The sequence below is a fragment of the Dipodomys ordii genome, unplaced genomic scaffold (assembly GCF_000151885.1).
Source record: "Dipodomys ordii isolate 6190 unplaced genomic scaffold, Dord_2.0 Scaffold146, whole genome shotgun sequence".
NCBI lineage: Eukaryota > Metazoa > Chordata > Mammalia > Rodentia > Heteromyidae > Dipodomys > Dipodomys ordii.
The window spans coordinates 4,295,348-4,305,900 of record NW_012267362.1 but is presented as its reverse complement, the minus strand read 5'-3'; the positions used below and the strand labels follow the sequence as shown (position 1 = coordinate 4,305,900).

Genomic DNA, 10,553 nt, shown 5'->3' with positions numbered 1-10,553 from the left:
TACAGTTCAGTGCTATTAATTATTATAGGGGAAAAGGTAGTAAAGAACACTGAGAAACAGATAGATAGATACATGGACAGACAGACAAATGGAGAGAGAGGAAGAGAGAGAGAGAAAGAGAGAAAGAGAGAGAGAGGAAGTAAAATTCTCTTTTGAACATGTTACCTTTGGGATAACCCATTCTATCTCTACTATGTTTTAAATGTTTGGTGCACTGGGGAACTGTCAGGAGAATAAAATTATGATGTTTGTGAGCATCTAGTACAAAAGACTCCAATACTCACTAGAAATATGATTCATATGAAGCACTTTTGTAACTCAAGGAAAAATAATGTAAAAACATGTTCCTAGTTAAATGTTTATTATGCTATCTATTACAAGTGCACAGGGTCCGATTCTACTTCTAAATCATGTTTTCTCCCTAACAAGTTAAGAAACTACAAGTGGGAAAAAAATGTAGGTCAGAAAGGCCCTGTATTATTTAACACCAGATTCAGTCCCTTACAACATTTGAATTATTAACATTATCATCAAAGTCAATGTCCAGAGACTACATTTTGCTTCCAACCTCATTCCATTATTGAACTGAACTCTAAAATGGTGCTTCTAGCATAAAATGAACAACCTAGTCTATCTTCCTCCTGGGCCCCCAATCATCACTTCCTGTGATCTCGGGGGTATTTCAGGAAGAGCGAATTTGAGGTAGAGAGATCTGTATGATTGCCAGAGGCCATCTCTGGGTCAGCTATAGGCAGGTGAGAACCTGTTTCTTCTCTTCTTTATGTTTGTAATCTGGGTACAATTTAGTAAGGAAAGAATGAAGGTGTTACCTGATTTACTCCATTTTAGAAAACTTTTGGTCAAAACAAAATTCTCAAAAAACTCATAAAAGTCATAAAAAAGTATTGAGAAAAATAACTAGTGGATTAGAGGCATAGCTCAACTGATAGAGCTATTCTTGCCTAGCAAGGGTTAAGGTCTGAGTTCAAATCCCAGTACCATGACAAAAGGAAACAATGACAACCAAGGATAACTATTTCTAATTTAAAGTTACACAGAGACTGATCAAGTCCTCTTCAATCATTGTATTCACATGTACTGTGAAGTAATTTTGATTTAACAGACTCATACTTGGTTATGAGGGGGGTTGATTGCTGTAAGTGTATGTTTCAACTTTTATAAGATTTGAAATGTATAAAACATATATGTGTTATGCATATATCAAATCTTATAACAATCTTAAAAGACATGTGTTGTTTATCCAATGTTACTACAAAACAAATTCATAAGTATATGCCCTGGATATTATAAATTATAAAAAAAGGCACTGGGCTTTGACTCAGAAACTCATAGTTACCTGTGGAAACAATAACAATGGAATTCGTAAGACAAAATGTATCATTATATTTTGCTCTATTAAAGTTTCCAGAATTATTTGAAATAAGTGACTCACAGGATTTGCAAATCCACATGGAAATGCTTCTCTCAATATTGTTTATGTTTGGCTTCATTTACTAAAGAGAATATCTTGATTGAATATAATAGAGAAAATAGTGAATTTAAGTAAAAATGGCCCTGAACTGAAGTACAAGTGGAGAACAAAGGGAAGAATCTCATACTATAATAAGGGCTCACAGAGAGACCTCCTTTGATCCAGGTTTTAAGGTACTTTCCACAGATTATGTTTTGCTACTTTCCTTTTGCTTTTAAATAAATTTAATCTGTCTGCTTTAAACAATTTCCTGCCTTTTTAATTCTTTAACTGGCTGAGAAAACAAATCCATACTCCTAGACAGGATCTCTGTCAAATTTACTTTTGTAAGGGTGCATAATCACACTTATAAAATGCAATGTATAGCTTAGTATTCTAGGTTTCTTTTTGCTCTTCTACACAGATCATCTTTATTATTAAAATTATAATTAATTGTGTTGAATATTTTTTTCATTTATTATATTCTCACGAGCATGAAATGTTTTGTTAGGGTATCAGAAATCCCAAATCTACTCAATTTTTGTGAGTTGGTGAAATGAACAGATGGCTAATAATACTCAGTACACTCAGGAAAAATGAGTCTCTATATTCTGGGAAAATTTATATTCTAAAAATGCATAACATTTTTTCTTTCAACCCAATAATTACTTACTACTTTCTAGATTCCATATATCCACACAAAGATATTTCTTAACCCAAAAGAACTCTAATTTTCACAAGAATTATTTGAGTCTATTTTTCCAAATGTTATTGTCTCTTAATCTATAGAGTTCTGTGCTCCTAATTCCAAGATAGAGGAGAATGGGTGGTGACATTCATTTTTTTTTCTTTCTTCTTCACAATATCCCACATTACATCTCAAGAATTCTCTGGTTAACACTCAAAAAATACTCATCCGTTATAAACCTTAAGACAGTATTTTTGAAATTAAGGTTTATTATAACCTTTTAGCTGGGTGTCATTGACTTATGCCTGTGATCATAGCTACTCAGGAGACCAAAATCTGAGGATCATGGTTTGAAGCCAGCATGAGCAGGAAAGCCTGTGAGACTCTCATCCTCAATCAGCAAAAGTTTAGAAGTGGATCTGTGGTTAAAGTGGAAAACTGCCAGACTTGAGAAAAAAGTCAGGCCCAGAGCTCAAGACACTGAGTTCAAAATCCCATACGGCCCCCCAAAAGTAGTTGTACAAAAGAGTTGGTATTCACTGAAGCAGTTTATGAATACAATGCACTTCGAGCAATGTCACCCTTTACAAGATTATTACCAACCCCTCCCAACCCAACCCTTTCCTTACTTACATTAATGTTAGGTTATGTATTGAATATTATCAGACCAGTTCCTATGTACAATGAATCTTAATCTGTGTCAGCACTTCAACATTTTCACCACCCATCCATCCCCCATTCTCAATTCTATGATATAAACAATGAATTTTTGCTTGCATTCTCCCAGCTTCTCTCTTCATTCTTTTACATTCCTCCTTTTGGCTCTACCCTTTTGTTGTATAATCCAATGTATTTCATTTTGTAACATGTCATCTAATTAATAACTAGACAAATAGCACACATTTGGTGATGTAATGGCGTCAAACTGCTATGAATTTTCTAAGTGCTTACTCTAAATGTCAGTATATCATTCATCTGGGGAACACACATTGAGTCATGTTAGATTTGCTTGTATCCACAGAAACTACTGAAAAGGAGTGGGAAGAAAGCCCTTACTTCGGTGAGGTCCTCATCTTCTGTGTCTCTGACATTGCTTTCATCTGACATCCTGTCGTGCGCTCTCTCACTTTAAGCAAAATGATCATCATCAAGTGTGTTGCCATCCATTTGGCAGATGATATTAAATCAATTCCAACTCATCTTATAATTAGACCGACCTTTGAGGTTTATAAGCCTGAGTGTTTGAGGAGTCTGTGGGAAATATTCATATTTTTTTGAAAAATCAATATGAAGGCTATTCTGGTTTGGCTCTCATATTTATTAAGTGCAGAGTGGTATTTTGTAGGGATATTTTATGATCAGTGTATGAGCAACATTTCATTAAGCTATATTTGCATTAATTTAGTGGTTAATGGTGTCTCAAATCAAAAGAGCTGAGATCTCAGAGGTCTTCCCCATCCCTTCTAAGCAATGATATCTCCATTTCCATGCTATAAAAATTCACTACAGGAAAACATGTTCTCATTAAAGAAAATATATCCCATTGGTTTCCAAGTTGGTAGGCTGAGTCCTATGAAAATATCCAATTTGGTAAAATTCCCATTGTCCCTCTTACCAATGCACATTGTTAAATGAAATTAAATCATGTTTGTTTCCCTAATGTGCAACCTCAAGCCAAAATAGATGAACATTTTCTACTGTGGCAAACATGCCAGTAACAAATAGTTCCAATTTAATATCCTGACACAAACAAGGAACATCCTTGAACTTTTAGTTCTAAACACATCACCAGGGCAGGTACCATAGGTACTGGCTTTGATTAAACTGTAGGTATTTCTTTGGTTCTACCAAACATCTTTAAGAAAAGCTCTAGAATAGAAAGTATTCTTCAGAGAGTCTTCAGACCTTGCAATCCAAAACTGAGAATGTTGTCAAGATTCCATGGGTTTAATTTTCTATGGGTTTTTAATATGCAAATCTTAAATGTCAGAATTGCTAAATTTAATGTGAAGGCCTGAGGTTTAGGAATTGTCCTTGTTTGGTTGCTTAGTAAAGTTGGTCTGCCTCTAGAAGAGTTTATCTCCATATGTCATGATATTTTGATATATTCTTTACAGTACAAACAAGTCTAATTGTGTTTTATGACATGTTTGACTTTATATACAAATAAATTTCTTTAGCATTTAATCAGAACTAGATGTAGAGCGATACAATAAAACAAAAAACAACAACAAAACCAAATGATACTGAAGCCTTCTAGTGGTTTCAGGAAACCCTCAGGTCCATGTGATCTAAGGATTAAAGTAACCCAGAATGTGTTGGGCGTGGTGGGTATTAAGATGTGAGCCAAGAGCTTATTTATACAGTCTTGATCTTCCACTGTATTAATGCCTTACTTCTAGTTTCCCCGCTTCTCTCCCAGACTTGAATCCAGCTTTCCACATCGGGATAGGGCCAGAGACGTGTTCAGGGAACCAGAGAGGATCCATGACTCACTCCATAGATTCCCGGAGAGTAGACAGGTGTTGGAACTTATCTGGGCAATGAAAAATGGAAGAGAGCTAAAGCATATCAATTTCCTTTCTTAAACCTATGCACTATGCTCCTAAAGTTCTTTCCAGGTTGGTTTAGCAAGGGAAGTGCAATGGTATATGCTAGGCAACTTGCTTTTACTCTTCAGGCTCATTGTGTAGACAAATACACTAGGAAACAAACATTTAAACTTCTTTGCTTATCCTGCACATTTTCTAATACCATTTCTCACATATTTGAGGAATATTCCCCAAATATACATTCATGCCTTATTTGTGCACTGTACTATTTTCTTCAAATCTATCTCCAAGCTTGCAGCTACAAAGACCACCTTTGTTGGAAACACTAGTAGATGAGGAATATTGATAACGCAGGAGAGGAGATGACTGGAATTCATAGACCCTTCTGATAATCACTGAAAACAAGACAAATGTCAGCATCAGATTTTAGCTTAAGAGTGAGTCTCAGAAGACAAATGATGGCCTGTGAGCTCTCCTATTCTTTCTATAAAACAGACCATGACACAAATGAAGAAAAATTATTTTAGCAATCATTTACTTCACACACCATTTGTAGACCCAACTTCAAAAACCACTCAAGTTCCATATTCCATTAGTCATACTGCTGAGAGGGAGACACGCATCCCAGGGACATTAAATCAGTAAGGCAGGAGAATGTCATTTTCTGGGTTCTAAGCAGATACAAATGAAGTGAGCTTTTGAAAAGCAGTCCAGCAAATCAGCAGCAATACAGTAACAATAATAGCAGACATTCACTATTTTATTATATATCATACATAATATTGATAATTTAGTTTCATGGTCGATCCTTCTTAGCATAATTACTATTTTGCACAGGAAAGATACTGAGGCACAAGCATATTACATACCCTTTAAGTAACATTAGATAGATAGTTAGATAGATGATAGAGATATGCTTCTTATAATTTTCCATTTCAATTGAGCAATTATAAAGCAGATAAGATTATTTTACAAAATCTTGCACTAATTAGAAAATGGAAAGGAGCACTGCCATCTCATGCTAATACAGAACAGTGCAATGAAATAAATCTGAACCATTTCTAAGGAAATATTGCATGTTGAAATCTAGTCCTTATACGCACATTTAGTGTGCTAATATTTTTATTACAACTTTTATAACTTGGCTTAACTGTATACTAATTATTTTAATCATTGCAACTTCCACTTATATGAAGTACTTGGCCATAATTAAGCAATACAATATGACAAGCACTGCTTTTTAGAATGATTATAGGATACTATAATTTCCTAATAAACTCCAATGATGTTTTATCTTAATTATACATATTAATACATTCTGTACACATTTAATTATCTGCTACATTGATATTCCCATAACTTTTAAGCAGTTAGGCTAGAATACAACCCAGAATTCACACATAAATTCACAAATGGGGCATAACATATAAGCTATCACTGCTATCCTTGGGGATGGAAATCACCAATTGACAATGTGAACTTTTTCAAGGCTATATAGGTGTACAATTATTAAATCTTATAGTAATGTAATTATATAGATTTGAATAACAAATTCTACTTCAGGACACTGAAAGATGTTTGAATATGAGTAAAATAATCACATCTTAATAATATGTGTATATTATATTCTATTTTGCCAATGAAATAAACATTTGTTATTTTAAATCTTCATTTATAAGTGAGAAACAATAAATAATTTTTAAAATATTATGTTTATGCAATTTATAGTGCAGTAAACCTATTTTTATTATAAATTCCATTTTAAACTTTATATTCATATGTTAGGATGGAATTTTTGTGTGTGTTTGTGCCAACTCTGGAGTTTGAAGGCAGGGTCTGGGCACTGTCCCTAAGTTTTTTGCTCTTTGCTCTTTGCACTTTGAACCACAGCTCTATTATCTAGTACTCTACCACTTGAATCACAGCTCCAATTCTGATTCTTTTGTGCTTATTTGGAGATGAGAGGCTTTCAAACATTCTTGCATGGGCTGGCTTTAAACTGTGATCCTCAGACCTCAGCCTCATGAGTAGCTAGAATTAAAGAAAAGAACAATATTTTAGGAAGAAATTTAGCCTATTTTAATGCCTGGATAATAAATCCCTTCATAGATAGGTTTTCTTTAATTTGTTTCCTGTTCTATATTTGAATGTTTTTGTTTTTCTTTATATATTTTTATTTAGCTCAACAAAAAATAGCTCACTGCTCTTTTCATTTGCATTCTAGAAAATATTAGAACTTTATCATGTTTGTATATGGTCTAAAATGAGGGAATGTTTTTATGTGTGTGCAACTCTGATTTTGTACCTTTTATACATTTAAATATTTTTTTCCTTTCATGGTCTCATATTTATTTTTGTGCCTTTATCATTTTTATTTATAAATATTCTCACTTCATGTTACTATTATAGGTTGCTGCCATTTTATAGTCTGATTATTATTCATTCATATAAAATTAGCGATTCATGTATAATAATTTTATATCTCATGTAAATATTTTTCCTTTCATGGTCTCATATTTATTTTTGTGCATTTATTATTTTTATTTCTAAATATTGTCACTCCATATTATAGGTTGCTGCCATTTTATACTGTCTGGTTATTATTCCTTTATATAAAATTACGGATTCACGTTCTGTTGTTTGAGTTTTATCATTGGATGGTTCCTGTGTGACTTACATAACGTCAATGATTTGAGATAGCTTTACTTCTTTTCCTATTACTTTTGTGATAGCCATTTGTTTTCTGTAGCTGGGAAAAAATACTTCAGAAAAAAATGGAAGGAAAGAATTCCTTGTTTGTGCTCAGAGTTTTAGACTTTGTCTTCCATAGTTCTGGGCCCTGGATTCTGGGCTGATGGTGAAGCGGAACATCATGGAGCAGGAAAATTTAGAACCTTCTACTGGGGAGAATGCAGAGGCAAGGAAATACAGGAAGGGGTAAGGAAAAGCATAGCCCAAAAACATGGCCTGATGGCCCACATCCTTCAGATACCCCAATTCCTACTTTCTACCATCACTGAATGAATGATGACTTATAAATCTAATAAATGATTAATCTCTTTATTAGTTCAGAGCCCTCAGATTCCAATAAGCTCCCCGAGCACCCAATATATGAATTCTGGGGCTGTAGTAGTTGTTTGGGTTGCTCAAGGTCATTGCCAGAGCTTTGTGCATACTAATCAGAAATCCGTCCAACATTTTTTTTCTCCCTTATGCCAAAAATGATATTGTCTTTTATTTTGTGTATGTCACATCTCTTGTTATATAGAGATTTTTAAATTATTATAGATTATGTATCAATGGCTCTTTCTGAAAACATTCAAGGCTCACATCCCTGTGTCAAAGTGCAACAGTTTTACTTTTGAATCAGTGTAAGCTTGTAGTATAAAGGGATTTTACTTTGATATTTCCATATACACATACAGTACAACCTTTCCAGCATGTTCTTTATTCTTCTTTCTTTCTTAATATTTATTTTTTTTGAATATTTATACATTTATTTATAATGAAATTATGGTATAATTATTTACAACATATAGGAAACCAGAGGGTAAGTTTGTACAAAGCCAGCCTGCAAAGTATTCAAATGTGCAAAAATGACAGTTCAGTATCTCAAACTACTTCTGGTTCAGCAGACTAGCTTCTTCACTTTTACACATCAATATTTGATACAAAAAAGTTCTTTTGGCAAAACCTGTAATGCCAAGAAAAAAGGACAAGTTGCAATTTCAGTCACTAAGTCCACCATCCTATTGAGCGTTGTCCAATCTATTTTAGCTGCAACCAGTTCTCAGAGAGACAGACCACTGTGTTTCATTTCTGTGATGAGTTCTGACCAGCTTTAAAAAAGTCAAGTAGTTTCTTTGACCCAGATTTTTATGACCTCCATGTTCCTCCTCTTCATCAGATGAATCTGCAGCATAAGCTACTAAGCCAAATCCCTTCTCTGTAGTCTTCATCTTCTTGGCTGGATAATCATGGCTCCCTGTTAAGGTCCCGGTCACATTCCTTTCATCAGAATCTGTTTTTATTCCAGTCACTGGAAAGGCTGGTGGAGGCATCAACTGCCTGTCCCTCTCTCGCTCTTTGCCTGAGGAACTTGCTGGCTTCGATCCTGCGCCTTCAATCTCATTCTGACTGGAGAAGCCTGTACCTAAATTAGTCATATGAATGGGTCCATGCTGGTATCCAAGAAGTCCAGATTCCCGTTCATCTGGCAGCTCCTCTGTGAATCGTCTCTTCTGTGACTGGGGCTGAGTTGGGAGTGGGGGCTGGGGCTGAGGTCCAGCAGGCAAGGCAGTTTTGACAGGAGCAGCAGGAAGAAAAGGACCACCCAATGGACTCTGTCCAGTACTAGCTGGAGGATGCACTTGTGTTATCGGGTATTGTGTTGGCACAGGTGGGACTCCAGTAGGTAATGCTGGCAAGACTCCAGGTGCCAGTGAAACAGCTGGTGGCACTATGCTTGGTACTCCATAAGGAGGTTGAACTGGCTGCTGAGGAGGGGGAACAACAGGGTAACCAGACTGATAGCCATTGGATGGATAATATGGTGGTTGAGGAGGGACACTACTTATAGCAGAGGGTTGTGTATAGCCTGGTAAAGGTACAGCAGTATTAATTTGATTCACAAATCTAGAGTATTCAGCATGAACTGTTTGCAAGAGATTCTCACAAAGCTTCTTGGCAGCAGCCAGGCCTTCTGGTTTGGGATGACTGATATAAATATACATAGGTTCAAAAGCTTCTCGACCCGATGCTGGCTCAATGCAGCCTGAACCTTTGCCCCGTAGGAAGACTTTGGCACCTGTTTCAATCTGAATGTGCTGCAAATAGGAGCAGCCTGGACCTTCCACCTTCTATTTAACGTTGAAAGTGGGCACAGCATGTTCTAGACCCACAAATAATTTATCTTGAACATAATGCATCCCTGACTGGAAAGGAGGCTTCTGGCTAACAGCTGGAGACAGCTGAGCAATGGGTGCTGGTTGGTGATAGACAGTGACTGTTGCACCATTAAAAGTCGGACTTGTTCCTGTAGCTGCTTTCACTACTCCATTGGTGATAATTTCTTTTATTCGGTTTACAGCTCTGTCCACTAATTCCCGTGTCTGGCCCTGAATATGAAGATACAAAGGACGATCCCCAGGTCCCACTTTAGCCTTCTCCTCAGTAGTCATGAATCTCCCTCGTGTTGACACAGCAGCTCCACTAAGTCTGCTAATCTCATCTTGAGTCTGTCCTCGTGTGAGCAAGTTCCTACATGTGAGAGGCACATCATTGATTTCCACTTCAGCAACTACCAGGTCATCTTTGCTTTTATTGCTAGTTAGGCCTTTGCCAGGAGCCTGAAGCTTCTCGGCAGCATTCTGATTTGGTTTCAGCTTCCCTTTGGCCATGAGCATGGCATTGATCTTGGCAGCCACAGCTGCAGCGGCATCCAATGCTCCTGAGGGAGCAGCCGTGGCACCCCCAGGAGTTCCCCCACTGGTGACCTCTCCACCCGGGGCCGCTGGCGGGAGAAAGAGAAGGGGAGCAGGAGCCGGTTGGTCCCATTTGCTGCGGCGCCCGCCAGCTCCAGGATGTGTCGCGCTCCCCGCGGACATGGAGACGGGCTCGACTCCTCTTTCTTAATATTTCAAACAGCATTTACTGAAGTTAACCATGGGCTAGCAATATATATGTATGTATATATAGATACATACATTCATATGTATATATACATATATATGCATGTATACATGTATATGTGTATATATACTACATATAGTAGATACATATCTACATACATATATGCATATATGTGTGTGTTTGTGTAATTCATTTTCAACCATATTTTCTT

The 10,553-nt window shown here is 36.3% G+C and overlaps 1 pseudogene across 1 annotated transcript; it reads right to left on the bottom strand.

The window, feature by feature from the left end:
- Nucleotides 1-8,484: 8,484 nt before the first annotated feature.
- Nucleotides 8,485-10,328, bottom strand: LOC105997446 (annotated as a pseudogene). The gene has a single exon (XR_001175645.1). The product of XR_001175645.1 is annotated as a UPF0469 protein KIAA0907 pseudogene (transcript).
- Nucleotides 10,329-10,553: the final 225 nt, after the last annotated feature.